This window comes from Odocoileus virginianus, chromosome 17 (assembly GCF_023699985.2).
Source record: "Odocoileus virginianus isolate 20LAN1187 ecotype Illinois chromosome 17, Ovbor_1.2, whole genome shotgun sequence".
Classification (NCBI taxonomy): domain Eukaryota; kingdom Metazoa; phylum Chordata; class Mammalia; order Artiodactyla; family Cervidae; genus Odocoileus; species Odocoileus virginianus.
The window spans coordinates 54,681,130-54,698,997 of NC_069690.1; the positions used below are offsets into that span (position 1 = coordinate 54,681,130).

The window sequence follows — 17,868 nt, forward strand, 5'->3', positions numbered from 1 at the left end:
GATGTTTGGGGCCCTGCCCTCGTGGGTGCTCCTGCAGGCTGCACAGGGCCCCGCAGAGCCCCACCTGCGTCCCAGGTGACACGCGCCTGGCCGAGGACAGGCTGGGGCCTCCCACCTGCTGACCTGCAGGAGGCGCCCATTCTGTGCCCTGGGGAGGGGGAGGCCAGGAGAGGGCCCGGTCGTGCAGGACGCCGGGATCCTGAGAGCCCAGGGAAGCCCACCTGAAGGGCCTCTCACCGTCCACCCTAGAATGAGCAGGCTGCGCAGCGGGGCTCCAAGCCCCCTTCCCACTTCGGCTTTGCAGGGCCGAATCACCGTTCAGTGGACACTGCCGCCCCCACCCTGCCCGTGTGCTGCAAACACTGTTCCTGCGAGCAGAGCTTTCTAACACCTGGAAATACGGGGGAAAGGCCTTGCAGACAGGCCGCGAGTCTGTGACCCTTCATTCTGCTCCTTCCCCCAGGCGCGTGGTGTCATGCGGGGCACACGGCAGGCCCTCTTTCTGGAGGGGGACAAGCCGGAAGCCAGCAGGGCGTGCCTGCCCGTCTGGTCAGCCTTTCTTCCTTACTTGTGCATCCCCGGTGAGCCGCCCTCACCCTCGGTCCGGCCGCCCCGCCCTGCCCGCTACACCCTTCTTCCCTCCGGAGCTCCGCTCCAGGCGTGCCCTGGTTAGACTCCAGACAGCCGCAGTTCTGCAGGCGGGCTAACCAGGCAGGATGCTGGCAGAGACAGATGGCTGGAGGTGTTAATAGGGGTCTGGAGACAGCGGGAGGGCACCGTCGCATCTCCACGAGCTGGCCTGCCTGAAACATAAAAAAGCCACCGTCTCTCTCCCTCCACTGCCCCCTCTTCAGATGGGGTCTGACCCCATTTTGATCATCTTTATTTTTATTATCCCGATAAAACCTGCTCTTACACATTCCAACTGTGCAGGTATAATCCTGCCGGCACGGCCTCCCAGGTGGTTCAGTGGTAAAGACTCTGCCTGCCAGCGCAGGAGACACGGGTTCCATCCCTGGGTTGGGAAGATCCCTGGAGAAGGAAATGGCCACCCACTCCAGTATTCTTGCCTGGGAAATCTCGTTGTCAGAGGAGCCTGGCGGGCTACAGTCCAGGGGGTCACAGAGAGTCGGACGTGACTTGGCCACTGAACAGTGGCAGCAATGTTCTTGGCGGCAGGTACCAGTGAACAGCGTGTAGCCCCAGCCTCTGGTTCCGCCGTGAAGGGGACAGCACGGCCTTGATGGTTCTGAGCCGTACGTGGTGCTAAGGTCACGGAGGCGTGTCTGTGGGCTGCAGGACACAGTCCTTTTTTCTGGCTGTGGATTACTTTTCCCTTTTATGCTAAGGAGCTCTTGATGGGACATGCCACAGTTCCCTGAATGCATCCTTACTGACAGATCAGGCCCCTAGAATCATTAGGTTTTTAGTTAGAATGTGGCCATGGGAATCAACTTCCTCCTTTCCCAGGCAAGAAACCGAGACTGGCCGGTGAGTGGCGCCCGCCCTGTGTCCACAGAGGGGCCGAGTGTGCTGCTGGAGGCCTCCGATCTCCAGCTGGACAGCAACTGCTGTGGTCCCGGCCCCGCTTCGCTTTTTAGCACTTGGTACTTTTCACCCACAGGTTTTCCTGACGGCCGTGTGATTGCTGTCCTGCGGTCTGTCCCCGTGTCGCAGATGAGCAGTCCCAGCCGTGGTGGGGGGGCGGGGGGCCCAGGGGTGCAGTGCGCTCGTCCCCTGCCTAGGTCCTGCCCCCCTGGTATCTCCAGGTACAGAGGGTCCCAGCTGTGATACAGCATGCCCAGGTGAATGTAAATTTCAGACAAACAAGCACCCATCTCTTAGTGTAAGTTTGTCCCAAGTATCAGTCACACATGCTACATTTTCTGCAAGTTTCTTTTTATTTTTTCTTTTGGCCGTACCATGCTGCATGTGGGATCTTAGTTCCCCGACCAGGGATCGAACTCGTGCTCCCTGCAGTGGAAGCCCAGAATCCTAACCACTGGACCACCAGGGAAGTCCTCCTGTAGGTTTGGACTGTTGAAAACCCCAGCTCTAACAGTCCATGGGCTGGCATTTCACTGGGTGTCCTGTTAGAGACAGGGCTGGGTGCCCAGAAGAGGCGGCTCTGTCTCCTGAGGCACAATGCCCCAACCATCCCTAGTCCCCTGTGGACTCTCCTGACCTCAGAGGACCCCTGCCTTGCCCTCTGGATGTGACCCCCAGATCAGGAGCAGAAAGAACCAGCTGCTAGCAGGCAAGGAAACACCTAGCAAGGAGGGCAGGCGCGGGAAGGGTAGATTTGGCCAGGCCTCTGGCTCCTGGGAATTTTAGATCCTTCTTTTCTGAAGTTTTGGACTGTTGAGAATTCCAGGTCAAATGGCCCAGAGTCTGAAGGGGCAGAGTGAGCCATTCTCTACCACAGACAGGGGATGTTGAATCCTTGGCATGTGTCTTGTGGGACCCACAGGCCTTGGGGCATCTTCTCCGACCCAGGAAGTGGATGCTGGGACGGGGGTATCACTTGCCAGGGCTATCCGTTCTCACACATCCCTGGCAGCCTCCCACGGCTGCTCACGCCTGGATTCCACTAAGAGCCTCCAAGCTGACCGTTCTGATCTGGCCTTTCCTCTCCATCCATCGCACGGACAGCTGTCTCAGCCATCTTGCTAAATGTCCTCTTTCATCAAACGCCCTCCCTTTCTCAAAGGACCCCGCCGGTTCCCTGTTTCCTGTGGAGCCAAGATGCTGGCTCCAACTTTCAAGAGTCTGTAATTGGCAGCATCCTATCTGTGCACTTGGCTCCCCCCAGGCCCCTGGACGTTTGGAAGAGGCCACATTCCAGAGAGGAGCGAACGTGTTTGCAGACATTTGCTGCCAATAGCTGGCTGCTTTCTCTTTAAGGCTGTCCCCTTTCCAGCCCCTATTGAGTTCACCTGATTACAAGTGCAAGGACACAGACATAATTAGGTGCCAATGGCATTTAGCACCTCTGTGACACCTGCCGTGGCAATGGCTCTGCAGGGCTGCCCAGAGTGAACTGGCTGCTCTGCCCTGCTGGCTGGGGACGGTTCCGTTACAGCCCAGACACCTCAGGCCAGTGAGGTTCCAGTCTCCAGTGACCAGACAGAATTCAACCCTGTGTCAGGGCTGCCGGTGGGCTACAGTGCATGGGGTCACACAGGCTTGGACATGACTGAGCGACTCACACTTTCAGGGCTGATACAGGAACAGCACCACGAACAGAGCTGTTCCATGACTCCCTGTTTCATCCCCATCCTTTGCTGTGGGGCAGGTGGCAATGCCCCCACTTCCCAGATTAGGAAACTGAGGCTTGAGGAATAAGGGACTTGCCCACACCACTGGTGAAGTGGTGAGGGTAACCTCTGTCTGTTTCAAGGCCCCATTCATTGCCCCGTGCTCCTCCTGTTTCACTGGCCTCCCTTCCCCAATTCCACAAATCTGAGCCTCACCTCCAGGCTCAGCTCTCGCTCAGGGCCTCCTCACTTCCATTCTGTCTTCAAATGCACCGAGCACCTACAACTCTGCCCCTCAAAAGAGATGCTGCCTTATGCTCTCTGCCCCTCAAAAGAGATGCTGCCTTATGCTCTCTGCCCCTCAAAAGAGATGCTGCCTTATGCTCTCTGCCCCTCAAAAGAGATGCTGCCTTATCCTCTCTGCCCCTCAAAAGAGATGCTGCCTTAGCCTCTAGGAGTGTGTGCACGTGTGCATCCGAGTGTGCTAATCTTAATCTCTCCCGGCTGGAGTGTGCGTTCCTGGTGGCCTGGAAATACAGAGTCCCACCGTAAAGCCGCTAGCCACTAGACAAGCATGTCGTCGGCACTAAATAACTGCTCCTAGACAGACTGAGTGAGTGGTTGCAGAGTGCCTGCAGGTTTTTTTTCTTACTTAAATAGATCGTTGAGTAACAAATGAGCATCTCCACTTAAGGAGCTGTGGGTGCCTTGGCGGCGAGGATGCCGACTCTGGCTTTAGCTGCTCTGGTGTCCCTCCGCACCGTGACCGAGCTGTGAGCCCTTGGGCCTCTGTGGGCAGCAGGTTCCCTGGCTGTAAGATGGGTCACTGGGAGGGGTCCCCTCTCCCAGGGCTGCCATGGGAGTGAAGTGGCTTCGTGTGCACCTACAGTGCAGAAGGGGGTCTCTGTGTTTAGGAGTCCGCCCCAGGGTTGTGCCATCCTGGCCCTTGGGAGTCCGCAGGGCACTGTGACATCTTCTCCCTCTTCTGGCGGGGTCATCCTGGCCTGAATGGGCTAGGAGCAAGATTTCTCAGCCTCAGCACCTCGGCATGTGGGATGGGCTCATTCTGTGTCGTGAGGGAGCGGAGCTGTCTTGTATGGTATAGGAGGAAGTTCAGCAGCATCCTTGGACTGCACGCGCTAGATGCCTGCTGTAACAAGCAAAAACGTCTCCAGACCTCTGCCCTGCTGTGGCGGGAGTGGGGAGTTGTATCACCCCCTCCTCCCCCGGTGAGAACTGCTGCCCTAGGACATTCTCTAACTTGAGAATGCATTGGACTGTCCTGGAGGGCTGGCTCAGAGACAGACTGCATGGTGTCACTTCCAGGGGTGCTGATCCTGGGGTCTGGGGAGGTCCCCAGAAGCTGCCCTTCTAACAGGTTCCCAGGTGCTGCCACTTCGGCTGTGCCGGGGAGCCCCACTTTGGGAACTACCGCGTAAGTGTAATCTAAGACGGTCGGGTTTTAGAGATGCTTGGGTTAGTGAGCGTGGGACTGAGAAGAGAGGGGACTGGAGAGGAGTTTCTTGCAGAGGTGCTGCCCTGTGGGTGTCAAGAATCTGGAACAAATGTGTAGATTCTAGCAAAACTCAAGCAACTATAACAAGCTCAAAGGCAGTGAGAAGACTTTTAAAGGAGAAGGGCTGCCCGCTTTAGGCCAGGAGCAGCTCATTCAGGGAAATTCCGCAAACCAACTCCGGGGAAGCCTGGGGTGGGCTGTTTGCCCAGGAGCGGAGGGTGGGGCCTCTCGGCCCAGACAGAAAGACTCATTTCCTGAAGGGCCAGGGGAGCCTGGAGAGACGGCGACACTTGGCTCCGAATGAGCAAGCAGCTCAGCAGTGGCGGTGGAGCCCCGTCTGGGTCGGTGAAGGAACCCGAGCCAGGATGACGTGAGCCCCTGGAGGGTGACAGAGATAATGCAGAGACGGCCACCAGGCTTCCCACGGCCCGAGGGCCATCGCTGGAGACGCGCAGTGGCTCAGCGGAGCGGTGATGCCAGGAGTGGGGGGGGCCGCCCCCGGTGGGGGCTGCTCAGAGCCTCTCAGCAGCAGCTGCAGGGCTGGCAGGGGCGCCTTCCATCCAGGCTCTGTCTTGGTGCATCCGTGGTCATGTCCGGGCAGCTCCTGGCTCCGTCTCTGGCCTGTGGCTGCTGGACTCAGATGGGGTTGGGGGGAGCGTCCGGCTGGCTGGGAGGAGGAAGCAGGCTGAGTGGAATTTGCTTAGGGACCCAGCCCGGTGACCCCAGACTCCAGAGTGGCAAAATGGGATTCCAAGGGTGTAGGATTCGAGTCAGGGTCTACGCTTTTGTTTGTGGCTAGATGTTTGATCTTGGGACGGGGTCAGTTAGTAGAAGATGCTTCTGGGACTTCCCTGGTGGTCCAGTGGTTAAGACTCCATGCTTCCACTGCAGGAAACGGGGGTTCAATCCCTGGTCAGGGATCCCGCATGCTGTGCAGTGCTGCCAGAAAAAAAAAGAGAAGATCTTTACCCTGTGTGGCCCCTACCAGGAGCTGTACCAGACCATTTACATGTGACATTTTATCCCATTTTCACATTAAAGCCAGAGGACAAATCCCCCTGAGGCGATGAAGCACCGGAGGGTCAGAGTGGTGGCCAAACCTCGGCAGAGCACGCGTTCCATCCAGATCCAACTCTGGAAAACATGTTCGACTTCATTTTTTGTCTCTGAAATGAGGTTCATACTCCCAGCCCATTCCCTCCTAGAGCTGTCATGGGAATCAGATGGGATAAAAATGTATGAAAATATAAGCTATATGAATGCCAGGGATTATAATCACAACGATTAAACTTCTGCACCATCAGGTTTTAAGAGCCAGGCGCGCTCCGCCTCTCAACATCCGCGGAGGCGGTTCAGTATACCCAGTCGGTCAGCCCGGGGCCTGCTGCCAGGACTCAAGGTGGAGCTGCCCCCCCCCCCCCCAGATAGGTACCCACCCACCCCACGATGTCTGCTGAAGCATCAGAAATTAAATTTCACAGCTGGGTGCCCAGAGATACCAACTCCAGCTCTGTGTGTTTATGGCTTGAGGAGGAGATAAGATTTGATTAAGAAGGCCGCTATTAATTTACGGCAAGTACACTCACTCCAAGGAAGAGGCTGCTTTTAATTAATAGCCAGAAGGAATTTACGCTGCTGGTCTCAGTGAGGGGGAGCAGGGTGGATGGAGCGGGGCAGCGTAGCAGAGTGAGTGACGTGGATGGATTGGTCCCAGCACACCCGCCTGCCTTCTGAAGGGAATATAAATAAATAAAAGGGCAGCAGGAGGAAGAGAAGCACTAGGTTCAGGAGACCAGCAGGTGGGCCGGGAGAGCCAGGCGGCTGGAGAGGGAGAAGGCGGAGGAAGGGCCCCGAGGAAGCGCTGGCAGCGTGCCGAGCACTTACCATACAACGGGCGTCACACTCAAGCCGTGTGTGATCACCGAACCACAGCCCCGGTGAGCCGGGAGATGCTCGTTTTCAGAAGAATACCACGAGCGTGCAGGAAGAAATGCAAGCACTCCGCAAAGGTGTTTCGGGACCACTGTCTTCTCTCTCTGCCGTAGACCCGTCTTCCTGCTAAAGATGCAGCCGCCCGTTTCTCTTACCTTTCCAGGAGCGTCCTGTATACACCTATCTATACCTGTGAGGCTGTATGGGTCCAACCTGCGTGTGCCTTGACCATGGATGGCGTTATCCTATATGTTGTTTCAGGCTTCTTGTTTTAGAGACCGGGAAATTGAGACTCAGAAAGGCCTAGTAACTTTCCCAGGGTCACACAGCTCCCAAGGGTTGGAGCCACGTTTCCAGACCCCAGCACACAGGCGGCTTGGGAGCCCCTTCTCATCGCCGCTGCCCGCTGTCGGCTGACACTGAGCCCTGTGTCCCGGTGTGGCAGATGGGGTGGGGGGCTCCCCATGGGCTGGAGGTGGGTGGGTTCTGAGAAGAGCGGGTGGCCAGGCCTGGTGGAGGGTGGGAGCTGTTAGGGGAGGAACTCCACAGGATGTAGGCCAGCACACCCTCTGCAGGGTTGGTGGGAATTAGGAGGTTTTGTCTGGAGCAAGCCCTGATCACGACTTCCCTGTGGCTCAAACGGTAAAGAATCTGCCTGCGAGGCAGGAGACCAGGGTCCAATCCCTGGGTTGGGAAGTTCCTCTGGAGAAGGGAAAGGCAACCCACTCCAGTATTCTTGCCTGGAGAGTTCCATGGACAGAGAAGCCTGGCGGGCTACAGTCCGTGGGGTCGCAAAGAGTCGGACACGACTGAGTGACTGACACAGTCCACAGTCCAGTCCGCACAAGCCCTGATCACTGTCTGGGATTCCTCTTTGCCCTCCCTCACCCCCAGGCTTCTAACAGTCATGCATTTTGAGATCGGAAAGGAACCCACAAGTGAATACCTGCTCAGAGCATGGTCCACAGACCACCATCATCAGCATCATCCAGTCTTGACCAAGAATCAGAATATTTGGAGGTGGAGCCAGGAACCTGTATTTTGATCGTCACCGCCCTCCCCCCCCAGTGATCCCTAGTCACATTAGTTGAGAAGTGCTGTATCATTCACTTTACAGAGAGTAAAACTGAGGCCCCAGAAGAGATCACAAGTTCTCCAAGGTCACACAGCTTATTGATGGCGGTTGTTGCGGTAGAAGGCTGGCTTGAATGAGTTCCTGATTCCCGTGCCCTTTTCACAGAATCGCCCTGGAAACCACGGCAGGAAGTGCATGGCCTGGGAGACAGAGGATTCATTCTAAATCTACGTCCCAGTCCTGGCTCTGTCTATAGCTGTGTGGCCTTGGGCAAGTTACTCGACCTCTCTGAGCTTCCATTCTTCACCTATCCAACAGGAGCAGCACCACCTTCCTTGCCCAGTGACTCTGCAGACTTGGTGGATTGGTGCCAGGCAGTGTGACGGGGAGAAGCCAGCACTGGGTCACAGCTCCCTGCCTCCCCCTTGATGGAGAGCAGGACCACCTGAGTGGAGTGTGGACTTCCTGGCCGTGCGCCGAGCTCTCTGGCCATGCTGGATCCTCCTCTGCCCCCTTCCCTCCCACCCCCTTTAATCCTCCACCAGAGATGCTTTCTAATCAGCCACAAGGACAGAGGAGCAGCAGCCAGCATCCATCACCTGTAACAGATCAACAGGCTCTGCGACCTTTGGCCCTTCTTCTTATAAATCACCCTCTCCTCTTCTGTTCTGGAGACTGCTGGGCTGGGCTGGGCTGGGCTGGCAGGAGGACCAGGGACGCCCCTTGGATGGAGGGAGTCAGAGGGGAAGAAGCACGCCTGGAGGGTCAGTGTTGGGAGACCCTGTCGGCAGAGGAGGATGCCCCTAAAATTGTTTTTTTAACTTTTTATTTTGTATTGGGCTATAGCTGATTAGGGCTTCCCTGCTGGCTCAGATGGTAGAAAATCTGCCTTCAATACAGGGGACCTGGTTCAATCCCTGGGATGGAAAGATTCCCTGGAGAAGGGAATGGCTACCCACTCCAGTATTCTTGCCTGGAGAATCCCATGGACAGAGGAGCCTGGTGGCCTGTAGTCCATGGGGTCACGAAGAGTCAGACACGACTGAAGAGACTTAGCCAGCACACACGCGTAGCTGACTACTGTTGTGATACTTTCAGGTGGAGAGCAGAGGGACTCTGCCATTCATATGCATGTGTCCATTCTCCCCCAGACTCCTCTCCCATCCAGACTGTCACAGAACATGGGGCAGAGCTCCCGGAGCGGTACAGTAGTGCCTGTTCGTTACCCATTTTAAATACAGCAGGGTGGACAGGCAACCGTAAGTTTGTTCTTGAAGTCCGCGAGTCTCGTTCTGTTTTGCAGGTTCATTTGTATCTTTCCTTTTTAGATTCCACACGTGAGGATGTCATATGACATTTCTCCTTCCTTGTCTGACGTCACTCAGTGTGACGTCTCCAGGCCCATCGCCCCTCTTATTTTAGACGGAGGAGCTCAAGGCTCAGAAGGACACACTCTGTGCCCCAGCTCTCTCTGCAGGTCAGCGGCAGGAGGAGGGAGGCAGGGCAGGACAGGTGGCCCGGTGCGTCCTGGGCATCAGCCGTCATGCTCTTTGTAGGGGGAAGGTGGGCAGGTCCATAGCTGGATATTCGGGTCTGCAGAGTTCTTCCCTTTTCTCTTGAGGATACATGACTCTTTGGCAAAGATGATACTGAATAAAGCTACTGGTCAGCCCCCGCCCCCCGCCGCCGCCTGCCGCCATCCACACCCTCACCAGGGCCCCCGGCTACCCCTTCCCCTGTCCCGGAGCCGGGAGAACCTGGGTGAGGCTGCGTCCTGGTGCCCGGCTCTGCAGGCTGGCCGGCGTGTGGGACACAGAGGGGCGGTAGGGGTTGGTGTGCTTGGGGAGCCGCTGGGCGGGGAACCCTCTTCCCTAGACGGCTCCTCCTCCACCCCAAGCTGCCTCTGCTGATCCAGCCGTTCCTGGGAGACTGGGTCCCCAGCATCTTGTTGTTCGAAGTCAGAATCTGCATTTAGGAGACAGGCCCCCCCGGTGGCTGGCAGGCTGGCACAGCGGCTGTGGGCGAGCCTGGCACTCATCCCCCCCACCCCCCGGCCCCCGCATGCCTATTCATCCGCCTGGACTCCGAGCTGAGGACAGAGTCCTGGATGGAGCTGTGGATGGGCAGGGGTGCTCTTATCCCCTACCCCCAGGAGCTTGTTTGTGGGCAGGTGTGAGGGCTGGGGGCTGTTAGTCCATCCAGGGCATCTCACCCCGGGTGTCACTTCTGACTTTCCCTCCAGCCTTTGAGGTCCAGGGGACAGCGACTTCTGGGGGGTCTTGTTATTCAGAGCCCTCCCTGCTCAACTTTGGGGAGCTGTGTCTTACGATGGGGATGGGGTGCCTTACAGAGGTGCAGGTGCCTTCCAGAAGAAGGGGTACCTAACCCCCGTATCAGAGCCCCCAGCACTCACTGGCAGCCCAAAGTGCTGTCTCGAGCTGGAGGGAAGCCAGCAGCACCAGTGATTTGCCTGTTGCAAAGTCTGCATGAATCAGGGCTGGTCCTTGGGCAGTCATTCATTAAGTGACTCTTGTATGCTGAGAACACAGTGGGTGTAAAAACCACTGTTTGCCCTCACATAGTCTAGAGGATAAGACAATGTTAGATGAAATTATTTTATTACATAGTGATTGATCAAGTTACAAGAGTCTGTAAAAATACTCAAAGAGGGATATATGATCTCGAAGAGGTATCCAGGAGGGCTTCCTGGAGGAGGGGACATTTAAGCTGATCCCTGAAAGATGTGTAGGAGCTACTAGGAAAAGAGGTGGGGGATGGATTTGCTGGAGGAGGAGATGGCCTGGGTAGAACTCCTGGGGCAAATGGGCATGAGCTTGCCATGCCTGAGGGACCAGTGGGAAGAGGTCTCAGCCTTTAGGTGCTCACAGAGCAGGTGGGGACGTGGGCAGGCTGGTGGGACAGAGCCTCCCTCACACTCACTTCTACACGCAGAGGTGAGAGTGCAATGCTGTGGGGGGTGGGGGTGGAACCTTCTGGAAGACTTCCTGGGTGGGTAGCTCTGAAGCCTGTATCAGAAGGGCCGGGGGATACCCAGGTGGGAGAGAGCCCCCTTCTGGTTGGGAGAGGCCGGCTGAGCAGAAGTGGGGGATGTCGTCAGGGGTGAGCGGGCAGGGCGGCGGGGGATGTCAGGGGTGAGCGGGCAGGGCGGCGGGACCCTTGCCAGGAGCCTGGTCCCGCTCTCATGTTGCTCTCTTTCTTTGAAAGGGAGGCTGGCGGAGCTTCTGCATTATTAATAGTGACACATAGTAAGCATTTTGGTAATTGTCACAGCCAGAGGCGCTGAGAGGCAGCGCCAGCTGTCACCAGCATGAAAAGGAAGGCAAGACGCCCCTGCCAGCCCAGCGCACATCCCCAGACGCTCGTGCCTGGGCGCCCCACTTTCTGCTTCGTTTCTGCCCTCTCCCGAGAGATCAGCCAGAAGTGAGAGGCTGGGTGGTATAGAGGAGGGGCTGTCCCCACCCTGCCCATCGGATCAGGGTCAGGGTTCAGAGTGTGAGCCATGCAGTCCCCCAAATTTCCCCAATAACATGATCCCCTCACCTCAGCTTCCAGCCTCAGCCCAGCCCCAGAGGTCCTGAGTCAGGCTGGAGCCAGGCTGGGAAGGCGGTTTTCCTGTGAGAGACAAGGAGGGGTGTCTGACCAGGCCGACACTCTGGGGGTGCCCCCCTTCAAGAGGGCAGGTGGCGGAAACAGACTCACAGGCTGAGAAAATGGACTTATGGCGGCCGGGAGGAGGATGGGAGGAAGGGACGGTTAGGGAATTCGGGATGGACATGTGCGCATGGCTATTTTTAAAATACATAACCAACAAGGACCTCCTGTCCAGCACAGGAAACTCTGCTCAGTGTTATGTGCCAGCCTGGATGGGAGGGGAGTTTTGGGGCAGAGTGGATATAGGTATGTGCATGGCTGAGTCCCTTCACTGTTCACCGGAAACTGTGACAACATTGTTAACTGGCTATACTCCAACACAAAATAATACAAAGAAGAGGGTGGGCGGCAGCTTATCCTGGGATGGATGTCTGTCTGGACGGAGGGCAGTCTTAGCATGGTAGCGAAGGGGACGTCCTTGACTCTGCAGGGTCACCACGTCCATCAGTGACTGAGTGGCATGTGGAAAGCGGCTGTCAGAGCTGAGCTTGGCAGGCGGCGTTCGAATCACAGACCAGGGTCAGCTCAGGTAGTCGCAGGTGTAGGAACGCATGCAGGTCCCCTCGGGAAGGTGAGCAATCCTTAAGAGCACAGTCTCCCCTTATGATCATGTCAAGGGAAATACCCTGGGGGCTGAGGAGTTTTTCCTAAATCGGCTGTGGGACTAGCTGTATAGTTTGCAAGACCCAGGGCGGAATGAAAAAGTGGCCCTTGTTTGAAAAGTAGATTAAAGAGTGCTGTTACAGCTACTGAAGCATCCAGCTTTTTCCTGTCTTCTGCATGTCTCTCTTCTGCTCACCTGCACAGGCTATTTTTCCAACGCAGAGGGTCTCCGACTTACAATGGTTCAGCTTAGCGTTTCGACTTTGGTCGATGGCACGAAAATGATGCACAGTCAGTAGAAAATGTACTACAGAGTTTGAACGTTGATCTTTTCCCGGCTGGTGATATATGGTCCCATCCTCTCTGGTGATGTTGGGTGGTGGCTGTGATCGCAGCTCCCAGGCAGCCCCGCTATCACGCGAGTCAAAAATGAATGCACTTACAACCATTCTATACCCAGACAGCCTCACTACTCTGTGCTTCACTTCCAACAATCAGTCGATGACATGAGATATTGGACACATTATTATAAAATAGGCTTTGAGTTAAGTGATCTTGTGCAACTGTAGGCTAATGTGAAGTGTTCAGAGCACAGTCAAGGTTGGTGAGGCTCGGCTGTGATGTTCATTAGGTGTAGTAAATGCATTTTCAACTCATGGTGGTGACTTTATTGGGATGTGACCTCCGTTGTAAATCAAGAAAGATCCATACTTCACTTACAAAACACAAGTTCAAAGACACAGTTATTGAGAATTTTAAGACGGCGATGACACAGCATGGCCTCTTCTGAGCACAGGACTCAGAGGCCGCCTGGGCCTCACGCGGGCAAAGCTGGCCCTGGTTTGGTGCGAGCCACTGTATCACAGAGAAGCGGATGCAGCTGGGGGCAAGAAGACTGTCCCCACCGGGGAGGGGACAGCCCACGGTTCCCTGCTCCGGGTACGGGACAGGGTGCTGGAGCCGCACCCAAAAGGGGCGCTGACACCTGGGAGTGGGTGTAACGGATTTCAGCACAGAGGGCAAACCACGTCATAGGCCGAGCAGTGGGAGAAATGGACTCTGTGGTCCAGCAGAGAGGAATGTCTGATGGTGGTAAGTCTGTGCACCCAAGAAGGAGAGCACGGGATGAGATGGAGGGTTAGAGACGGGAGAACCCACCCCCGACGGTCAGGGACAGCTGCTCGGGCAGCAGTAACAAAGAGCCACCCAATAGGCGGCTTGACAACAGACAGTTACCGTCTCGGGCTCTGGAGGCTGGATGTCCAAGATCAAGGTGTCGGCAGGGTTGCTTTCTTCCAAGGCCTCTGTCCAAGCTTTGCAGTCCACCGACTTCTCCCTGGGTCTGCACATGGTCCTCGCTCTGTGCGGGTCTGTGCCCTACTCTCTTCTTGTAAGGCAGCAGTTGTGCTGGACTAGAGCCCACCCACATGATCTCATTGTACCTTCATTACCTCTGTAAAAGTGCGCGCGTGCGAGCTCAGTCGTGTCTCACTCTTGCGACCCCATGGACTGCAATCTGCCAGGCTCCTCTGTCCATGGGATTTCCCAGGCAAGAGATACTGGGATGGGTTGCCATTTCCTACTTCAGGAGATCTTCGCGACTCAGGGATCAAACCTGAGTCTCCTGCGTCTCCTGCAGGCGTGCTCTTTACCGCTGAGCCTCCAGAAAAGCCCCCAGGCTGGGTCACAGGTTATTAAATCGTGTCCCGAGGACCCCAGAATTCAGAGGTGCTTCAGCCATCGTGGCAGGTGGCAGGTGGGTCCAGGTGGGGAGTGGGGGGGGACAGCAACACAGGCTTGGACCACCCGTCTCCCCCGCTTGGATGAGGGCATCTGCCCGTTGCTATTTTATCTTTTGGGACCCTTACATGATTTGATTAGGATCGAGGCTGAGATGGTTTGAAAGCTCTTATTTGAGGGGAGACAGTATCTGGTCCAAGCACCTGGGGTCTCACTTGCCTGAAGTTTAGATCCCAGAAGTGTCCATCCTTTCTAACGCCAGGTGGGACGTCCCCACCATAGACAGGAGGGCGTGTGTGTGGGCACCGGCCCAGCCAGCGCTTCCGGGGCCCGGGGGATCTGGCAGGCTGGCTGGCTTTCAGGTTGAATGTCAGGCCAGCCCTGGGGCGTGGAAAGCCTGATTCTTGCTGCCCCGGGGATGAGAGAGTCGCTGACATGGGGGACCCTGGTCGCAGAGGGCAGGGCTGCTGGCCGGGACCCAGCCGGGCTCACCTTTCCTGGAAGCCGGGCCGGGCGGGAAGCAGCGTTTCCAGTAAGAAGGAGGCTCAGCCCCGGCTCTCTTGGCACACACCCCCTCGCGCTGCAAGGGGGGGCTCTTGCTGCCTCTCCATGGCCCTAATGAGTGCCGGGGAGAGCTGTTTACAGCTAAGTGGGCTGTAATGGCTTTCTGTGGTCATTAGACACAGGCCATTGGGAGCGCCCGTCAGGCCATGGGGCTGGGCTCCTGCCTGCTCCCCCCCAGGCCCAGATCAATAAGCCAGGGGCGGACCTGGGTGGGCCGCCAGCTCCCCAAGTGTGGACGGGCCCTGGGGAGCACGCCGGGTCTCATGGTAGCCACCTTGACCCCAGGCTGTGAGCAAGCTCAGGGCGCGGAGCTCCCCAGAGTGGGAACCCCGAAGTGGACACAGGGCACTGGGGTTGGCCACACTGCTGGAGGCCTAGGCCTGGTCAGGGGGGCCTTCGGGGATTAAACTTGATTCTGTTCAGTGAGGGTTGAGGGGAACATGAGAATGGGAGAGTAGGGCCACCCCTAAGGGCTCCCGCGTTAGAGACAGACCTGCCTTTGGTCTCAGTTGGGCCATAGGCACACGGTGTTCAGTTTCTGAGCCTCAGTCTTCCCGTCTGTAAGATGGAGCTGAAGCGGTCCCCTTGGCAGGGTGGCTCTGAGGATGCAGTGGGGAGGTGACAGGATGGAGCTGGCCCTCAGTGGAGGGTGGCGCCGACATCGCCACCATCATCACCATCAGCATCGCCTCAGGATCACCACCAGCATCACCATCATCACCACCATTATAAGAGGGATGGGCAGGGGGTCTTCCGGTCTTGTTTCCGTGGCCTGTTTTGGCTAACCTCGTGCAGATGGCAGACTGAGCCAGTCGGCAGCGGGGGCCAGCCTCACTCACCTTCACATGCTCACAGAAACGATCTGTGGGGTCTCTGCGCTGTGCTGGGCTTTGGGGAAGCAGAGCAAGGAGCCCGCCAGTGATAGGTCCCATGGACGCTGGGCCAAGTGCGGCGGTGGTGGGAGCAGGGTCCTGAGGCCAGGCTGGGTTTAGGAGGCAGGGGTGTGACAGACCACAGGGACCGGAGGGGCACATGGCAGAGCTCCACCTGGGGTGGGGGGCGTTTGTCCTGCGTCCGCCTTGCTCAGCGCAGGCTCGCTGTCTCCCCAGGACCACGGGGCAGCTCTCAGGGCTCCAGGAGAGTGATGCGGGCTGTCTGACTCTCTGCCTTCCCCCAGCAAAGCCTGGGAGAGTTAGGGCTCTGAGGTCTCACTGCTCATTCCTCACCCAGAGTAAGTGTCCTGCGTCCACCGCTGCAGCCTCCTGTAACTCAGGCCCTGCTGCGGAGAGGCTCCTCTGACACTTTTATCACCCCCATATCTTCTGGAGCTGAGAGCGGGGGACAGCTCTGCACCTCCTAGAAGTCCAGGAGAAAGATGAGAGGTGGAGGGTTATAAACTCACGAGGCTGGGGCTCGGGCCTTTGTCCCGAGGGCCTTGACTGAGGGTTTTCACTGCCCACCTGTGTGAGCCGGCTTGACCCAGTCCTCTTCCTCTGCCTGGAATTTTCCAGACTGCAGCATAACAGCCACAGTGCTTCTCAACCCAAGCCACACCTGAAAAATCACCTGGAGGGGTGATTTCAAAATTTCCAGTGTCTGGACCGAACACCTGCTGTTTCTGATCGATTCATCTGCGGCGGAGATTGTTTCTGAAAGCTCCCTGCATGTGTGAATCCAGTGTGCAGCCAGGGTTAGTACACACGAATATAAAGCTACCCAGTCCAGCATTCTTCCCTGGGAAATCCCATGGACAGAGGAGCCTGGCGGGCTATAGTCCATAGGGTCGCAAAAAGTCGGACACGACTGAACAGCTAACACTTTTCATCACTGATGTTGTTCAGTCGCTCAGTCGTGTCTGACTCTTTGCGACCCATGGACGGCAGCACGCCAGGCTTCCCTGTCCTTCACCAACTCCCAGAGTTTGCACAAATCATGCCCAGTGAGTCAATAATGCCATCCCACCATCCCACTTTTCATAGAGGAAAGAAAATGGGCTTTGGAGCTGGGCGTCCAGCCCTGGCTCCGCCACTTACCGTGTGATCGTAGGTGAGTGGGTCAACATCTCTGAACCTTAGTGCTGATTTCCGGTTTTTTAATTAATAGGAAAATCATAATGGAGACAAGAGCTCCTGGCTCTTCAGGAGACAATTGTTGAATGTCAATTAGGAAAGCGTGTTTAAAAGTGCTGAGCTTTTGTAGACTCAGCCCTCATTTTTGCACTGTTTAGGGAGGACAGGGTATCGTCATATTGTCTCTCACGGTGTACATGAAGACCGCAGAGAGATAGACCCCGCTGCCCAGTGGTTTTAAGGTAAATCAGGGGTGATGGTCACTTCTTTTGTGGGTCATTGGGTTAATGGCCACTACCCTTTGTATCTGTCCTTGGGAGTCACTGACTACCTTGAATCTGCAATTTGTCCTTCCCCATATTGGGAGATGCTCAGCCTTTATTTGGTCAAACACTTTTTCTGCCCGGATTTTCTCTCCTCTTTCTCGGGCTCCGTATAGATGTCAGGTGCCTAGACCCAGTCCCCGAGGCCCTAGCATTGGTGTTTTGTTCTTTCGGTTTTAGGGTTTTTTTTTTGGTCTGTTCTTCAGGTTGGATATTTTCTGTTGATCTATCTTCATATTCATCGACTCTTTCTTCTGTTCTCGTTAATGAAGTGTTAAAGCCTATTCAATCAACTTTTAATTTCAGATCTTGTATTTTTCAATTCAAGAATTTTTATTTTATTCTCTTTAATAGTTTTTATTTCTCCACTGAGATTCCCCATTTGGACATTCATTACAGGTATATTTTCCTTTGTGTCCTTAAGGACAGTTAGAATAGCTGTTTTAGAACAGTCTGTATTGATTTCTATTATGTAGGGATCACATTTTTCTGGGTTTGTGTGTATGTATGTGTGCCTGGAAGTTTGGGGCTATATGCTGGACATTGTGAATGACATGTTGTAAAGACTTTGGATTTTGTTATGTTACCCTCAAGTGCATTGATTAAAAGCAAACAAGAATGGTTCATTTGACTGGACTCAAACTCCAAACTTTGTCTCCCATGTGGTGGCCAGTAGCAAAAATCTCTTCTCAGTTCTTCTAACCTTTGTGAGCTGCTTAGAGTGGGCTGTGCTTGGATATTTCACAGGTTGGCCAATGCTTTGGGAAGAGTTTATGTACAGAATTTGAGTCTGTTTCCACCGACTCTCCTTTCTGGGATTCCCACCCTCACATTCCAACTATTGCAGTCTCTCCAAACTCGTTCTCTGGCTCTTTAAGTCAGTAAGATTTCAGGTTTTCTGTCTGGCATCTCTGGTGTCTCTGACGGTAAAGAATCCGCCTGCCAATGCAGGAGGCCCAGGTTCAACCCCTGGGTTGGGAGGATCTCCTGGAGAAGGGAACGGCTACCCACTCCAGTATCCTTGCCTGGAGAATCCCATGGACAGAGGAGCCTGGCGGGCCACATTCCCTGGGGGCACAGAGAGTCGGACACGACTGGCCGCCCGACACTCACTTCA

General features: G+C 55.8%; 1 protein-coding gene across 2 annotated transcripts in view; it reads left to right on the forward strand.

Annotated features, from left to right (window-relative positions):
• Positions 1-17,868, forward strand: part of SDK2 (sidekick cell adhesion molecule 2) — a 260,100-nt gene that overhangs the window by 45,405 nt on the left and 196,827 nt on the right. The window lies entirely within an intron of this gene.